The 17,060-nt window shown below is 40.0% G+C and overlaps 1 protein-coding gene and 1 non-coding gene across 2 annotated transcripts in view; both read right to left on the bottom strand.

Moving 5' to 3' along the window:
* Positions 1-17,060, bottom strand: part of SMYD3 (SET and MYND domain containing 3) — a 744,849-nt gene that overhangs the window by 704,673 nt on the left and 23,116 nt on the right. The window lies entirely within an intron of this gene.
* On the bottom strand, positions 5,638-5,764 carry LOC129551866 (small nucleolar RNA SNORA18). The gene has a single exon (XR_008685173.1). It is a non-coding gene; the product is annotated as a small nucleolar RNA SNORA18 (small nucleolar RNA).

A 17,060-nucleotide genomic window follows, 5' to 3' on the forward strand; every position in this document is an offset into this window, starting at 1 on the left:
GCTCTTCTACACAGTGAGGAGGTCTTAGCAGGTGAGCAAATTCCCAGGTGCTCCAAAATAATCCTCAGAATTTCCTGCTGCCAATATGTGTGTCCAAAAGCTTCCCTTTCTCTCCCCCCACACCAACATACACACTCATCTAAAGTTCAAACTAACACTTAGAAAACCAAAAGCAAACTGCTCACAGTCTTAGAACCACAGATTTTAATTTGGCCAGTTACTTGGTGGTCATCTTAAGGGAGTCTCACGATATCATATCTAAAAGTCAAGGAACATAAAGGACTGCCTCTACTACAGAAGATACTGAAATGCATGAGACTGAACAAAATTCCCTAAGAAAAATATTCAGAAAGACAAGAAGACCCAGCTTGTACCTGAGGAACTCCATTTTTCAAGGGCAGGCAGAAGAGGCAGAATCAACAAAAGAGACTCAGAATAGATAATGAGATAACAGGGAAACCAACAGAGTGTGGGTATTACATGCAAGTCAAGAGACTTAAGTATTTTAAGAATAAGGGAGACATTAGCCACCAGGGAAGTGCAAATTAAAACCACAACGAAATACATTTCTAACCCACTGTGAAGGCTACAACCAAAACACAGACTACAGATGTTGGCAAGGATGTGGAGAAATGAGAACCCTCCACATATGTTGATAAGAATGTAAAATGGCACAGCTACACTGGGAAACAATCTGGCGGTTCTTCAAATGATTAAACATACATAATTCAGAAATTAAACACACATGAAAAAAATGCATGATTCAGTCCTACACATATTCCCAAGAAAAATGATAATGTCCACACAAAAATTTACATTGTGAATGTTCACAGCAACATTATTTACATATTATGGCCAACAGGTTGGAACAATGTCCATCAATAGATAAATGGATAATCAAAATGAAATATATATGTACAATAGAATATTATTCAGCCATAAAAAGGAATAAAGTTGAGATCTGCAACCACAAGGATGAACCCTGAAAACATTATGCTAAGTGAAAGAAGCCAGTCATAAAAGGCTACATATTATATGATTCCACTTATATGAAATATCTAGGAGAGGCAAATTCATAGAAACAGAAATTAGATTTGAGGTTACCACGGGCTGGGGAAGAAAGAGAGGAGAGTTACTACTTAGTGGTCACAGAGCTTCAGTTCAGTTCAGTTCAGTCACTCAGTCGTGTCCAACTCTCCGCGACCCCATGAATTACAGCACACCAGGCCTCCCTGTCCATCACCAACTCCCGGAGGTCACTCAAACTCATGTCCACAGAGTCGGTGATGCCATCCAGCCATCTCATTCTCTGTCGTCCCCTTCTCCTCCCGCCCCCAACCTTTCCCAGCATCACAGTCTTTTCCAGTGAATCAACTCGTCGCATGAGGTGGCCAAAGTATTGCAGTTTCAGCTTTAGCATCAGTCCCTCCAATGAACATCCAGGATTGATCTCCTTCAGAATGGACTGGTTGGATCTCCTTGCAGTATAAGGGACTCTCAAGAGTCTTCTCCAACACCACAGTTCAAAAGCATCGATTCTTCGGCGATCAGCTTTCTTCACAGTCCAACTCTCATATCCATACATGACCACGGGAAAAACCATGTTGGAAATAAATTATGGTATTTTAGCTACATCTCAATTTTTTAAAAAAGGAAAGAACAGGGGACTTCTCTGGTGGCACAGCGGATAGGAGTCCACCTGCCAATGCAGGGTAAACAGGTTCGATCCCTGGTCCAGGAGGATCCCACATGCCACGTGACAACTGAGTCCATGCACTGCAACTGCTGAAGCCCCTGCAACCTAGAGCCGGTACTCCACAAGAAGAGAAGTCATCATAACAGGAAGCCAGCACACCACAATTAGAGAGTAGTCCCCACTCCCAACAACTGAACAAAGCCCACACACAGCAATGAAGACCCAGGGCAACCAAAATAAATAAATTACATAAAAAAGGAAAGAACAAAGACGTCATGGGTAATTGCTCCTATATGGGGCAATTTTCCTGCCCATAACAACTATAAACTCTGGGCAAAATATTAAAAAATCAACTACCAAAAGTACTGGAGAGCTACCAAATGCAGAGAGAAAATCACAGGAGAGGACAAAAGTGTGGGGAGATAGGGAGTCAGGGGTTACACTTGGAAGAAGGGAATAGTCCTGGGTGAATTTCCAGGTTGGTTGGTTGGTTTGAATGACTTTTATTCTGAAGGCAGGTCCCAGTTTGTGCTATGTGGGACAGTTAAAATTAAGATAAAACTTCACAGACTTAACTTACTGGCTTGAAAAACCAGAGTTTGGGGCATCTAAAACAGCTAGCAAATGAAGGGAAGAAATGAAACAAGAGAGACTCATAGAGAAGAGCACATGTCCCCCAATTTCTAAGTATGAACTCTACCAAAATTTTTGGCTGACACTCAAAAATTACACACAGATAGGGCAAGATGCCGGAGAAGGCAATGGCAACCCACTCCAGTGTTCTTGCCTGGAGAATCCCAGGGATGGGGGAGCCTGGTGGGCTGCCGTCTATGGAGTCGCACAGAGTCGGACACGACTGACGCGACTGAGCAGCAGCAGCAGGGCAAGATGAGGGCTTCTCAGGCGGTGCTGTGCTAAGTCACTTCAGTCGTGTCCGACTCTGTGTGACCCCATAGATGGAAGCCCACCAGGCTCCCCTGTCCCTGGGATTCTCCAGGCAAGAACACTGGAGTGGGTTGCCATTTCCTTCTCCAATGTGTGAAAGTGAAAAGTGAAAGTGAAGTCGCCGACCCTTAGCGACCCCATGGACTGCAGCCTACCAGGCTCCGCCATCCATGGGATTCTCCAGGCAAGAGCACTGGAGTGGCTCGCCATTGCCTTCTCCGTCTCAGGCGGTACTAGTGGCAAAGGACCCACCTGCCAAAGCAGGAGACACAAGAGACACAGGCTCAATCCCTGGGTCAGGAAGATCTCCTGGAAAAGGAAATAGCAACTCACTCCAGTATTCTTGCCTGGGACAGAAGAGCCTCATGGGCTACAGTTCATGGGGTGGCAAAGAGTTGGACATCACTGAGCAACTGAGCATGCATGCAGAGCAAGATGCAAGCAGCTAAAATAAAGCTAACAGAAATGAACAGAGATTTCAGTTGCTGCCCACTGCAGAGGAGAGTCCAGAGTTTAAGTCTAGCTATTGTAACTAAGATCAAAGCCATAAAGGTTTCAGAGCCCTAAACACAGTGATGGCATATGAAGCATTAGGAGATGACACTGCCCAGGGCCCTCACTTATATAATAAGTTTGAAAGGGCTTCATGTTATAATCTATAATCAGATGATAATGGCCTGCTAGGGACTCGAAGCCAATTCCACAATACCATAGGAAATTAGTCAAGTCTGCTCAGGGAAAAAGGAGTGCTAGCATGCATGACACATATCTGACATTTCTAAGAGATAAAAATCATGACTTCTGTACACCCAATAAAGCTAATACAGAGGCCTGTATACCATGGACTCAACTCTTCGTTGATGACATAACCACATCTATGTGTTTTAATGCTCCCTGCTTCTGCTCTAAGATAAATAACCAAGTCTGGGCCAGAACAAAAAGAACTGTTTTAGTTTTACTTCTCTAAAACCCAACTATAGTACATATAGTTTTGTCAGGCCATTTTTTCTCTTAAAACACATACACACACACACCACACACAGTGTGTGTGGGTACAATTAGGTAGATATAGCTAAATAGAAATAAACAAGCGTGTATTTGTGTGTGTGTGTGTGTGTGCATGTGTGTTTGTTTAGACAACGTTGGCTTCTGTGCAAATAAAGAGAAATGTTCAAATTCAAGTTACACACTGAAGGAACAGTTGACAATATTTGTTGTTTAATTGAACGGAGAAAATGAAACATTTCTATTTAAAGATTTCCCATGTTTTCTTATAGCTTGATTATTACTAAAGAGACAAATAAGAGTTTCTTGTCAGTCTGGTCTCCTTTTATTAATCTTTTCCATTCCCTTATTTAGCATGTATCTTAATACTTTAGTTAATCCTTTTACACTGCTTAGGTTCTGGTAATAAGGAAAATCAGTAAACTAAGTCTAACTTGCTTTATATCTTGGAGACTACTTTAGTAGTCTGGGTCTAGAATATATTCATAGTAAATCTGATTTATTACTGTACTATTTATTTTATTATACATATTTTTTTAAACTGAAGAAAGTATCTTGGCTCCTTCTTACTTTTGTTGATGGGTATTCTATTCATCTCAGGGAAGAAAAATCTTTTATGACTAGCTCTATAAATCACTATTCCAGGCTTATTTCAGAACCATTTTTCTAAAACCATTGTTTTACAAATTCATTTGCTTTTGGCTCAGGACATTACTTTCTAATAGGTCTTGTAAGGTTCAAGAAACATTCTTCTGTTCTAAAATAGCAGACAGACACTATGGACTGAAAGTCTAAGACCCATTTATGACTTACATGACTGGTGAGTTTGGGAAGCTGGACACAAATGGCTCAGTCCCTTCAGAGTTCTTTCCTGGGGTAACTCAACCATGTCATAAACTGCAGAGAGGCAGGTCCTGCCCCTCAGGGGAAAGTCTGGGGTCATTCAGCAATGCCAAGAAACTAAGTTGGCCTCTGTTGCCTAATCCTGTGGAGGCCAACTGTTGCCATACACCAAAGTCATTTTTGCCAAATGGTCAATCACTAATAAGGCTGAGGTTTTGATATTCAAAACAAAACAAAAAAATCTGTAGGACCATCAAATTCAGTATACTGTAGGCCTACAAAAATTTCCCAAGATTTATTTGTAACCTAATCCTGAAAAAAAAAATAAAAATGAAAGTGTCAGTTGCTCAATTGTGTCCAACTTTTTGCAATCCCATGGACTGTAACCCACCAGGCTCCTCTGCCCATGGGATTCTCCAGGCAAGAATACTGGAGTGGGTTGCCATGCCCTCCTCCAGGGGATCTTTCCAACCCAGGAATCGAACCCGGGTGCCTGCATTGCAGGCAGATTCTTTACCATTTGAACCACCAGGGAAGCTCAACCTAATCCTATATATTCTTAATCACATTTAACACCTAAATAAAGTGAAATAAAATACAAAATATTCTAATTCTACGTTAGGGCATTTGCAGCTTTTTTTTTCCCTGCACAAAGTGTAAAGGGTTTTTAAATTATGTATAACACAGGGCAAATTTTTATTTAAGCCAATAAATTTTTAAGGAATTACACATGTTCTGATTCTTTCTGCTGCTACACCTTAGTTCCTCCAAAGTCATAATCTTCAAGGTAAGATAGCCCTTTCCAAAAGAAGTTTTGCTCAATCCACAGCTGTCATGTCAATCAGCACAAAATTCTTTCATCTCTTTGATCTCCAGTGGAATACAGACACACTTCAAAATTTCCCACCTAAGGAAAAAGATCGTAATCTTTGGGATCCAATTTCCTGAAGCAATTTACTTTAGGACCATGGTTAGGGTCAGGAGATAGATCTGCTAGCTCTGAATTTGACACTCTTTAAAATATATTAAATTCAGATCATGTTCACTCCTAAGCTATCACACCTTAGAACAGTACAGATTGTTGGGATATGCCAATATATAAGATTTTAAAAGTCTGACTGTTACGTTTTTCACAGTTTACTTGGCGGCTCAGTCTTGTAATTCTTTCCCACTGACCTAACAGTTCTATGAGTAAAGGAAGCCACACAGTTACTCTATGAAGCATTTCCAACAATGCAGGTTTACAGATAAAGCCCCACCAGGACAGACCTCAAAGGGGCACTTCCAGCTTTTTCTTAAACTTCGCAGTCTGTAGTTATCCCCCACAGACAAGACAGACATACGTTTTATACAGTTCTTATAGAAATTTTGGAGTAACAAGGCTTAACTAGTCTTTTTAAAAACTAATATTAAACAATTATTAACAGCAAAACTTAATTCTACATATAGGATTATGAAATGTAGGCACTAGGTTTTTTCTTCTCTAATATGTATAGAGGATTCTAACATCTAAAGCAGAAGTCAACAACTCTTGGAGGTTAGTGGAGGAAAGAAGGTAGACAGAGAGAGGTGGGGGGAGGAAGAGAATCTGCAGGTCATTCTCCCCCTTCCTTTCTTCCACCCTCTTTCTAAGAACATACAGTTTTATGAGGCAATTCAGGTAGAAAGAAAATAGCCCTATGATAACCTTAAGGTGTTGCCTTTGGTACTTTTGGCAAAGATGGTCAAATCCTCAACTACAACCTTCTGGTGATTTCAGTTCAGTTCAGTTCAGTTCAGTCGCTCAGTCGTGTCCGACTCTCCGCGACCCCATGAATCACAGCACGCCAGGCCTCCCTGTCCATCACCAACTCCCGGAGTACACTCAAACTCATGTCCACAGAGTCGGTGATGCCTTATGGGATGCTTAAAGTTCTTACTGTGAATTTGTACTTACATTGATTTTATTCATGCTCGAAAGTTATAAGTTATGTACTTTTCACTTTGCTATTCCATGACAAATAACACTGATACAGAAAGATAATACTAGCACACGATCCTAAAGCTATTTCTAATACCCTTACCAATAAATGAATAATGGGGTTCACGGTAAGAAACATTGGCATTTTACTTTGTAATTACTCATGTGCTGCACATAGTGTACCCCACACCTTAAAAACACCTTGCTAACTCTAATGAAGCACTTCCTGTGAACTCCATTCCCCTAAGCACTGCACATATACCATTATTATCTCTGTTCTACAAATAAGGAAACGGAAACTCAGGAGGTTAAATAACTTGCCCAAAGTCACAACATTAGAAAGCGTCAGATTCACGTCCATAGCTCATGTTCAACTGGTGCTTCTCAGACTCTGAGACACACACAAATCACCTGAATACTCTGATTAAGCTGGCTAAGGGCTGGGTCTGACATTTTACATTTGCAAAAGGCACCAATGCTGCTGGTCCACAGACCACACTTTTAGTAATAAATTCTAGATCACTTCACTCTGTTGCCCAACTATACACTAGAAGAGGATGATATTTAACTTAGGATCCAGTGACCTAAGCAAAAAGGCATTTATATCCTAACTTTAACTACTGAATCAAGGTGCTATTTTCAGTCTATGTGAAGAGTTTAAATTTACAATGAAGTTCTAGACCCAACTAAAATACACTTGATCTGTGCAATGTCTTTTTTTCTATTCTTAGGACAAAAGCCTATTTCTCCTATTCCCATGCAGATATACAGAAGAAAAACAACTTTTTTTTTGATTAGGGGGAGTGGGGAGGTAGACAAGCTTTTACAACTTGGCATTTGACTGAAGATTACACATAAAAGCAGACACATCATTAAGACACAAAGCTCTTGACTACTCAGTTCTCAAATATGCCACAAAAAGCTTCAAAGACAGCTTGTCTCTGGATTTCTCCTGCTCAGCAACTTTTTAAAGGCGGGATTACAAAAAGATATTGTTCCAACTAGTCATGCTTGTCTACTAAAAACAACACGCTTCAAGTTCTTACACTAAAAGACACCTCTGACACAAACTAAAACAGACTTACTTGTTTGAAACTACACTAACATTAAAATATGGTTAATTCCTAATATACTTAAGCCTCATTTCTCTTTCTCAAAATCAAGCCATTTCTAAAATTATCTTGTCTCTCTTGAGGACTACCCAGAGTTTTCTGTGTTCATGCACTCTGTTTTTCCTCTTTATGTAATATTTGAATAAATATAATCAAGGAACTTACTAAATTTTGAAATTAAAATCTGGTCTTATGAACCAAATTACCTATAAAACTTTCTCCAACAGGTGCCTTTTTTTAAAAAGAGAACTAAAAAAAAAAAAAATGCTGCATTTTAAAATCACCTTTCACTGCAGATGCTGATTGCAGCCAGGAAATTAAAAGATGCTTACTCCTTGGAAGGAAAGTTATGACCAACCTAGATAGCATATTAAAAAGCAGAGACATTACTTTGCCAACCAAGGTCCGTCTAGTCAAGGCTACGGTTTTTCCCGTGGTCATGTATGGATGTGAGAGTTGCACTGTGAAGAAAGCTGATCGCCGAAGAATTGATGCTTTTGAACTGTGGTGCTGGAGAAGACTCTTGAGAGTCCCTTGGACTGCAAGGAGCTCCAATCAGTCCATTCTAGAGGAGATCAATCCTGGGTGTTCATTGGAAGGACTGATGCTAAAACTGAAACTCCAATACTTTGACCATCTCATGCGACGAGTTGACTCACTGGAAAAGAGTCTGATGCTAGGAGGGATTGGGGGTGGGAGGAGACGGGGACAACGGAGAATGAGCTGGCTGGATGGCATCACCGACTCGATGGACATGAGTTTGAGTGAACTCCGGGAGTTGGTGATGGACAGGGAGGCCTGGCGTGCTGTGATTCATGGGGTCGCAGAGTCACACACGACTGAGCGACTGAACTGAACTGAATGTTCTTTTTGAAACGTAGAGAAACTACTTGAAAAAATGGGTAGAAGGGACTATTTTTTATGGCTTTCCTACCAGCAAATAGGTACAAGTTTGGCAACTAGGCAGATCCAGATTTATATTCTGGGTTTATATCCACTCTTAGCGACTGTGTAACCTAACGGCAGGTTTATCTAAACTTGCTATGCCATAATTCTTGGTTTTTCATATGGTAAGCACTCACATAATTATTATTGCAGCAGATATATAGAACCCTTTATATTATAAAATAGAAAGTTAAACTTCATGGAATTTATGCAACTTGTCGAAGGTCACATAATAACTGAAAAAAAATGAATAAGTTCAGCTCTATCTGACTCCAAAGCCCATGATATCTCCCCTGACCCAGGTATTGCAATTCTAATGTAGAGTTATTGATTGCCTAACAGAGATAACAAGTATTTCTCACACACCAAGTGGATCTTTACTTTTAAAAAGCCTATACCTATCAGTTCAGTTCAGTCACTCAGTCGTGTCCGACTCTTTGCGACCCCATGAATCGCAGCACGCCAGGCCTCCCTGACCATCACCAACTCCCAGAGTTCACTCAAACTCATGTCCATCAAGTCGGTGATGCCATCCAGCCATCTCATTCTCTGTCGTCCCGTTCTCCTCCCGCCCCCAATCCTTCCCAGCATCAGAGTCTTTTCCAGTGAATCAACTCTTTGCATGAGGTGGCCAGAGTACTGGAGTTTCAGCTTTAGCATCAGTTCTTCCAATGAACACCCAGGACTGATCTCCTTTACAATGGACTGGTTGGATCTCCTTGCAGTCCAAGGGATTCTCAAGAGTCTTCTCCAGCACCACAGTTCAAAAGCATCAATTCTTCGGCGATCAGCTTTCTTCACAGTGCAACTCTCACATCCATACATGACCACGGGAAAAACCGTAGCCTTGACTAGACGGACCTTGGTTGGCAAAGTAATGTCTCTGCTTTTTAATATGCTATCTAGGTTGGTCATAACTTTCCTTCCAAGGAGTAAGCGTCTTTTAATTTCATGGCAGCAATCACCATCTGCAGTGATTTATTTTTTGGAGCCCAAAAAAATAAAGTCTGACACTGTTTCCACTGTTTCCCCATCTATTTCCCATGAAGTGATGGGACCAGATGCCATGATCTTAGTTTTCTGAATGTTTAGCTTTAAGCCAATTTTTTCACTATACTCTATCACAAATGCCACCCACATCTACAGTATTGGTAGTAAGACAACCAATTATCAAATATCAACTAACTGGATGGGAAAAACATAAAGGTGAATCTCAAGTAAACACACATACATATGTAGCTGAGGACAAAGACGACTGAGAAAATCAGCTATTAGGCCCTCCCAGGTTTTTATTCTAAAAAACATCTGTTGCAAACCCACTATGAGAGCATAGTGCTACAGTAATATTTTACCAAACATTGTAAGAGGGATTAAGACTAAAGATAAGGACAATTTAAAACAAGAAAAACAAACCAACTTAAACCACAATAAGAATATCTAATAGCTGATGTTTTAAGTGATAGTAGATTTAATTGCATCTCAGGATATTCACCCTAAGGGATTTTCTGGTGGCTCAGTGGTAAAAAAGCTGTCTGCCAATGCAGGAGACTCAGGTTTGATCCCTAGGTTGGAGGAAAAAAAACAGCAACCCACTCCAGTATCCTTGCCTGGGAAATCCCATGGTCAGAGGAGCCTGGCGGGCTACAGTCCATAGGGTCACAAAAAAGTCAGGCACGACTTAGCAACTAACCAACAACAACACACTCACCTAGATACTAAGGTTTGTCTGTATAAAAGTGATAGTGGGTGAGAAAGTGTCTATGGACATGCAAGTGCTCAGTTGAAGACGCCTATCCTCTATCTTGGAGGCAGTACAAGGGCATGGTTCACAGCATGGACCTGAGGTCACAAGGACCTGAGTTTAAGATCTAGCTCCGTCATTAACAGCTGTGTGACTTTAGTCAAGTAACCTTTTTAAGCCTTAGTGACCTCAACTGTCAAATGGGAATAAAAACCACACTTATTGTATACAGTTATTCATTTAACACACTTTCACCGAAGGTATAGCTCACCATCTAGCATTGCACCGGGCACTATGGATAAGGTGTGAAAATACGTGTAATGTGCTTGGCATGTGTCAAGAACAACCCAGGGATTTTTGTCAGTTTTGTCCCCTGCTGTTGCTCAGTACTTAGAACAATGACTGACAAGTAGAAGGCTTTAAATAAAAATCTTGCTAAATAGTGAAGAAACTGGTTAGTGCCAGGTAGATCAGAAACTATTCCCTCTGCCATAACCCTTGTTGGATTCAGCCTTCTTGAGAATATATATATGTAAGCATTGCCGGAAGTTCAAGTCTCCTCATTTGTTTTTAATAAGATTTAGACGTCTAGCTCCTAAGACTCCATGTGAGATTTTCTGTCACATACTTACAGTGTTTTTAATTGAACATTTTGTACAATAAAATATTAAAACATACAAAGAAGTAAAGTATGATGCACCTTCATGTATTCATCAACCAGCTTCAACAATAAGCAACATATTTTTCACTGTATTAAAAGATGTTTCCCAAATCTTAGCAAGGTAAGACTTATAAACTGCTTATTTGGATATAACTATTAGTTCCTAGTCTAAGAGAAAGCAGGAGGTATGCGTTTATGCTCTCTCATACAACTTTGGCTCTCACATCAGCTCTCTGATAAGATGGCACTGCACAGCAAAAATAAATTTTACTAGCAATGAGCATTCACAGAAAATATAGCAATCAATCCTCTCCTAAGCCCTTCCATTCTACTATTTTGGGTCTTTCTGATAAATTAAAAGCAAATTTCAATGCAATCCAAGTAAGGTTTTTCGTTGTTTTGGTTTTTTTTTAAAGGATCTCTTTAAACTTCAATTTTAAAAAGAACCAACAGGGAAGCCTTGCTGCACAAAGATTATGTATGTAATAAATCAGTTCCATGATTTCCCTGGTGGTCTAGTGGTTAAGAGTCTGCTTGCCAATGAGGAAGACACAGGTTTGATCCCTGGTCCAAGAGGATCCCACGTGCCACGGAGCAGCTAAGCTGGTGATCCACAACTACTGAGCCCATGCGCCCTAGAGCCCAGAAACCGCAACTACTGAGCCCACAATGCTGCAACTACTGAAGTCCAAACACCTACAGCCTGTGCTTCACAACAAGAAAAGCCACTGCAATGAGAAGCCCGAGCACTGCAAGAGAGGGGCTCCCGCTCACCGAAACTAGAGAAAGCCTGCATGCAGCTACAAAGACCCAGCACAGCCATAAATAAATAGATAAATATATTCTAAAAAAATTAATAAATAAGCCGGCTCCAAAGACCTTCAGATCCGTATGTCATCTCTTCTCGGAAGCTTAAAACACTTCCATAACATCTCTCATTAAAGTGATTCTCAGTTTGTCATGAGAATCCAGGCTTCCCTGGTGACTCAGAGGGAATGAGGAGACCTGGGTTTGATCCCTGAGTCAGAAGATCCCCTGCAGAAGGGAATGGCTACCCACTCCAGTATTCTTGCCTGGAGAATTTCATGGACAGAGGAGCCTGGCAGGCTACAGTCCATGGGGTCACAAAGAGTCAGATATGACTGTGCAACTGACTCTTTTCAGTTTGCCATGAAAGGTGACATGACACTCTAGGTCAGGCCAGGACAAACAACCTCTATACTGATGGTCTCACTTGAGGCTATTATGTGTAAAATCATGGCAGTCCTCACCAACCCAATCCTCAAAGTTACAGGCACATACTAGGCACTTTTTATCTCTTTACAAATTAATTAGTCATGTATCTAGTTCCATCAAACACAAAAGCACCCATGTGATACAAGCTCCATCAGATTTTTTTTTTTTTAACAGCTACAATGACTGCTGGAAGCCATCTCATTCCCTTTCCTGGCCTAGATCATGGCCAAGTATAAGCAGGAACAACCAAGATAGGCTCTCCACAACCCTCAGTCAGAGGCACACATACCCATCCTCTCACACGTCCTAGGTTAAACAGCTACTCAATCTCAGTACAGCACCTTTTTCTAAAGATGTGGCCAGCCCCTGAACTAAGAGACACAGAACTTCAGCTGGTAAAATTAAGGTAACAAGCTACGTGTCTTTTATAAACACAATACCCTAGGAGACAGTGAGAAACAAGTATTTGTTTCTCCAATTTCAAGTGCAAGAAAATCAAAGTCATATATTTCTCACTAGGAGAAATGTCCAGTAAGATCCTGGAAAACTGCCAGCCAAGAACAGAGAGAAGAAAACATTATACCACAAGCACAGGGGGCCCAGGGAACCTCTAAGATTCCCAAGAGTCTATGGTTGTAAGTAGATTTCCCAAAGAGATAAAACTAGTTACCCCAAATTTCAGGTTTCTTCTGACTTAGACCATGTGTTCTTACACAACCAGATTGATCTCACTGGCCCTCTCTTGAACCTAAACAAAACCCAGTTGTACATTTAGAGAGGATTTACTGCTCACAGCAACAAAACTGATTTTCTGCTGCACCCACATGACTTCTTTTCTAATGTTCCTTTTTAAGTTAAGGCGATGAAAGGAGGAGTTTTCCCTTGATGACATGTGTACCTCAAGTGATGCGCTTTAACATTAAACTAAGAATTAAGCTGTTGATAAGCCCTTGAAATCTGGTATTCTCATAAAACATTCACATTAATTCAAGCAAAACATTAAAGAGCATTACATAATGAGTCATACTAAACTGGCGATGAAAAGAACAACCATTAAGACACCCAGAGCATCAGTTTATCACAAGTTATCATTCACAGCATGAAAATATGTTTTAAGACTAACATCAAAATACTCACTCAGCCCCCAAAGGTACCCTATTCTTCCCTTAAATACACAGCATTTACCAAAGCATTATTGTATGCAAACACAAAGACTGCTTTCTCTAAAAACAAAACTATAGAACTATTTTGTTCTTTAGAAGATCAGGCACTAAGTTATCTCCACTGCTGACCTAAAGGCTTAAGGGACCATTTACGGGAAAGAAGGTTGTGTAATTATGGTCTCTCATACAGCCTTGACTCTCACATCAACTTTCTTACAAGAGCGTGGAGCAAATAAGACAGCACAACAGAGAAAAAATAAATATATTTATAAATACCAGCAATGAGCATTCACAGAAAATGTAATAATCTATCGCTCTCTTCCCATCTTTCTCCCTCCCCCCTTTCATCCATTCTGCCATTTGGGGTCTTTGTGATAAAAACAAAGTCTCAATGCAGTCCAAGTGGTTTGTGGTTAATTACAAATAATATTTCATACATTAATAAACGGCCCATTATTTTCTCACTATTTTAACATATCTTATTCACAAAAAAGTTTTTAAGCTAATGAAGGACAAAAAATACATAACTTTCAACCTAAACCTAAACTACTGGGCTAGCTACACATTACAAGAAAGGGTTTTATATATTCAATCTTGTCTGTACAATTTTCCCTAATCTCTAAGAGAGATTACTTTATCATCGATTTTATTACATCACAGAATGTATAATTACTGCTGACATCTGACAAATTTCAAACAGGAAAGAAAAGCTTAATTAATAATAAAGTTCATGGGCTCTGACTTCAAGAATAATAGCATTAGCTGGATGCCTAGGGCAAGTTAAAACTTATCTAAATTTTAGTTCCCTTATCTATAAAATGGGAATAAGAAGAATATCTACCTCATGGGCCTCATGGGCTTCCTTGGTGGCTCAGACAGTAAATAATCTGCCTACAATGCAGGAGATGGTGAGTTGGATTCCCCGGGTCAGGAAGATTCCAGGGAGAAGGGAACGGCTACCCACTCCAGTATTCTTGCCTGGAGAATTCCATGAGCAGAGAAGCCTGGCAGGCTATAGTTCATGGGGTCGCAAAGAGTCAGACACGACTGAGTGACTAACACTTTCACAGAGACCTCAGGAGATCTTGTGAGATTATATAAGATAATGCACGCTGAAACCCTTGGCATTGTTCCTGACATGGCAAGTGCTCTACAAGTGTTAAATATCACCATTTTGTTGTTGTCCAGTCTCTCAGTGTGTCCGATTCTTTGCAACCCCACGGACTGCAGCACACCAGGCCTCCCTGTCCTTCACCAACTCCCGGAGCGTGCTCACACTCATGTCCATTGAGTTGGTGATGCCCTCCAACCATTTCATCCTCTGTCATCCCCTTCTCCTCCTGTATTTTATCCCTCGCAGCATCAGGGTCTTTTGCAATGAGTCAGCTCTTCGTATCAGGTGGCTAAAGTATTGGAGCTTCAGCTTCAGCATCAGTCCTTCCAATTAATATCCAGGGTTGATTTCCTTTAGGATTGACTGGTCTGATCTTGCAGTCCAAGGGACTCTCAAGAGTCTTCCCCAACACCACAGTTCAAAAGCATCAATTCTTCAGCATTCAGCTTTCTTTATGGTCCAACTCTCACATCCATACAAGACTACTGGAAAACCATAGCTTTGATTATACAGACCTTTGTCAGCAAAGTGATGTCACTGCTTTTTAATAAGCCATCTAGGTTTGTCATAGCTTTTCTTCCAAGGAGCAAGCATCTTTTAGTTTCATGGCTGCAGTCCCCATCTACAGTGGTTTTGGAGCCCAAGAAAATAAAGTCTGTCACTGTTTGTATTATTTCCCCATCTGTTTGCCATGAAGTGACAGGAACAGATGCCATGATCTTCGTTTTTTGAATGTTGAGTTTTCCCCTTCATCAAGAAGCTCTTTAGTTCCTCTTTGCTTTCTGCCATAAGGGTGGTACCATCTATCACTATTACTATTTACTTATCAATCACAAATAATATCTTAGGCATTGCACTGGGTGCTGGATACTTTATCATAGGTTTTCTCATTTATTTCTTTCAGCAACCTCATAAGGTAGGTGCTGTTGTTATTGTTATTATTATTACTATTAACCCCATTTATCAATGAAGAAACTGGGCTCAGCAAGTAATTTTTCAGGTTCATACAATTAATAAATGGCATTGTTGTTGTTGCTGTTTAGTCAATAAGTTGTCTCCAACTCTTTGCGTGTTTATGGACTGCCAGGCTCCTTTGTCCCTGGGATTTTCCAAGCAGGAATATTGGAATGGGTTGCCATTTTCTTTACCCGGGGATCTTCCTGACCCAGGGATCAAACCCACATCGCCTGCATTGCAGGCAGATTATTTTTCTGCTGAGCATCAGGGAAAGTTCTAGTAAATGGCAAAACCAGAACATGAACCAGAATGTACCTGATAACAAAGCTCCTTAACAGGTATGACGTAAGTATTAACAGGTTGAAATTCCTCTAGAATAACAGATTCATTATCCAAAAGACATTACAGGTGACATTCACCTACAAGTAACTATACCAACTTCTGAATGCTTCAGTCAAAAACAGAAAAACCCAATTCCATCTCTAGATTAACTAACTGACATTTTGGTTTTTAAAAAGCTATTTCAGGGATGCGAGTGATGATTTTGATAATATACCACATTTACATAATTCTTTGGTATATAATATTAACTATAATAAGTTGATCTTCACTATAATCCCAAGGATATAGATAGGAACTATCATCTAACTGGACGAGGCAAGTGAAAGGTCACAAATCTGACAAGTAACAGAAGGACTCAAACCTAAGTCTTCTTGCTTCAAGTACAGAGCAATTGTTTTTACCACAACATGTAGACAAACAGGTTAATAAATATTAAAAACAAATCTCAAAAAAGAGTAACTGCTTCCCTAAAAAGAGTAACGGCTTCCCCCAAAAGGAGTCCACACATCACACTCATTCTTATCCATGATCAAAAGCCTTAAAGACAAAACAATGTGCTGTTCTCCAAATCACAACATTGAAAGAAAGGAGACGGAGCATTAACACTCTTCAAAAAGGACAGCCGCTGGACCTAGAAGGAAGGCAGAGGATCACAGTCTCCAAGATAGGAAAATAAAATTATTTACCTGCACTAAAGAAAAATACAGAAAATAAGATTGAAAACCATACTGAGGAATTTAATTTATATGAGGAATAACCATCAGAATTGGTATATATTGGCAGTAGTAAAAGACATAGTTCCTGCAATCAGAGATTCCAGGAGAGACAGAAAATTATATAATAAATATAAGTTCAAATAATTAACTAAAATACAATGTACACAGAATAAAAGATATATGCTATGTGTACATAGGAAAGAGAGTCACACTTTAACAAACAGGGGAATCGAGTAATCTATCGACCTACGGAAAGAAAAAGGAAAAAATAGGAGATGCTTCAAAATACAAAAGAGTTTCAGAAGGTGTCAGTCTGCTGTAGAAAATTAAGCTCAGTTTCTAACATAACTGCCACTTACTATGCTTTTCCATTTCCGATGCCCAATACATGAATCATTTGATCTGCCAATAAACTGACCATCCACAAATGCACTGCTCACTAAATCCTGCTCATTAAGGGGTGGGCTCCAACTTATATTTAAATCAAGCTACTCATTCCGTGACTGATAAATTAATGACTAAAGACAGTTCTTACATGGCCATTGTAAAGTAGACCTCTAGAATCATCTGCTAGCTTGAGTTGTACATCTTAACTAAAGACAACAGAAGATCTTACTATATATA

The sequence above is a fragment of the Moschus berezovskii genome, chromosome 17 (genome assembly GCF_049115385.1).
Source record: "Moschus berezovskii isolate FMDL1 chromosome 17, NW_MosBer_1.0, whole genome shotgun sequence".
Lineage (NCBI taxonomy): Eukaryota > Metazoa > Chordata > Mammalia > Artiodactyla > Moschidae > Moschus > Moschus berezovskii.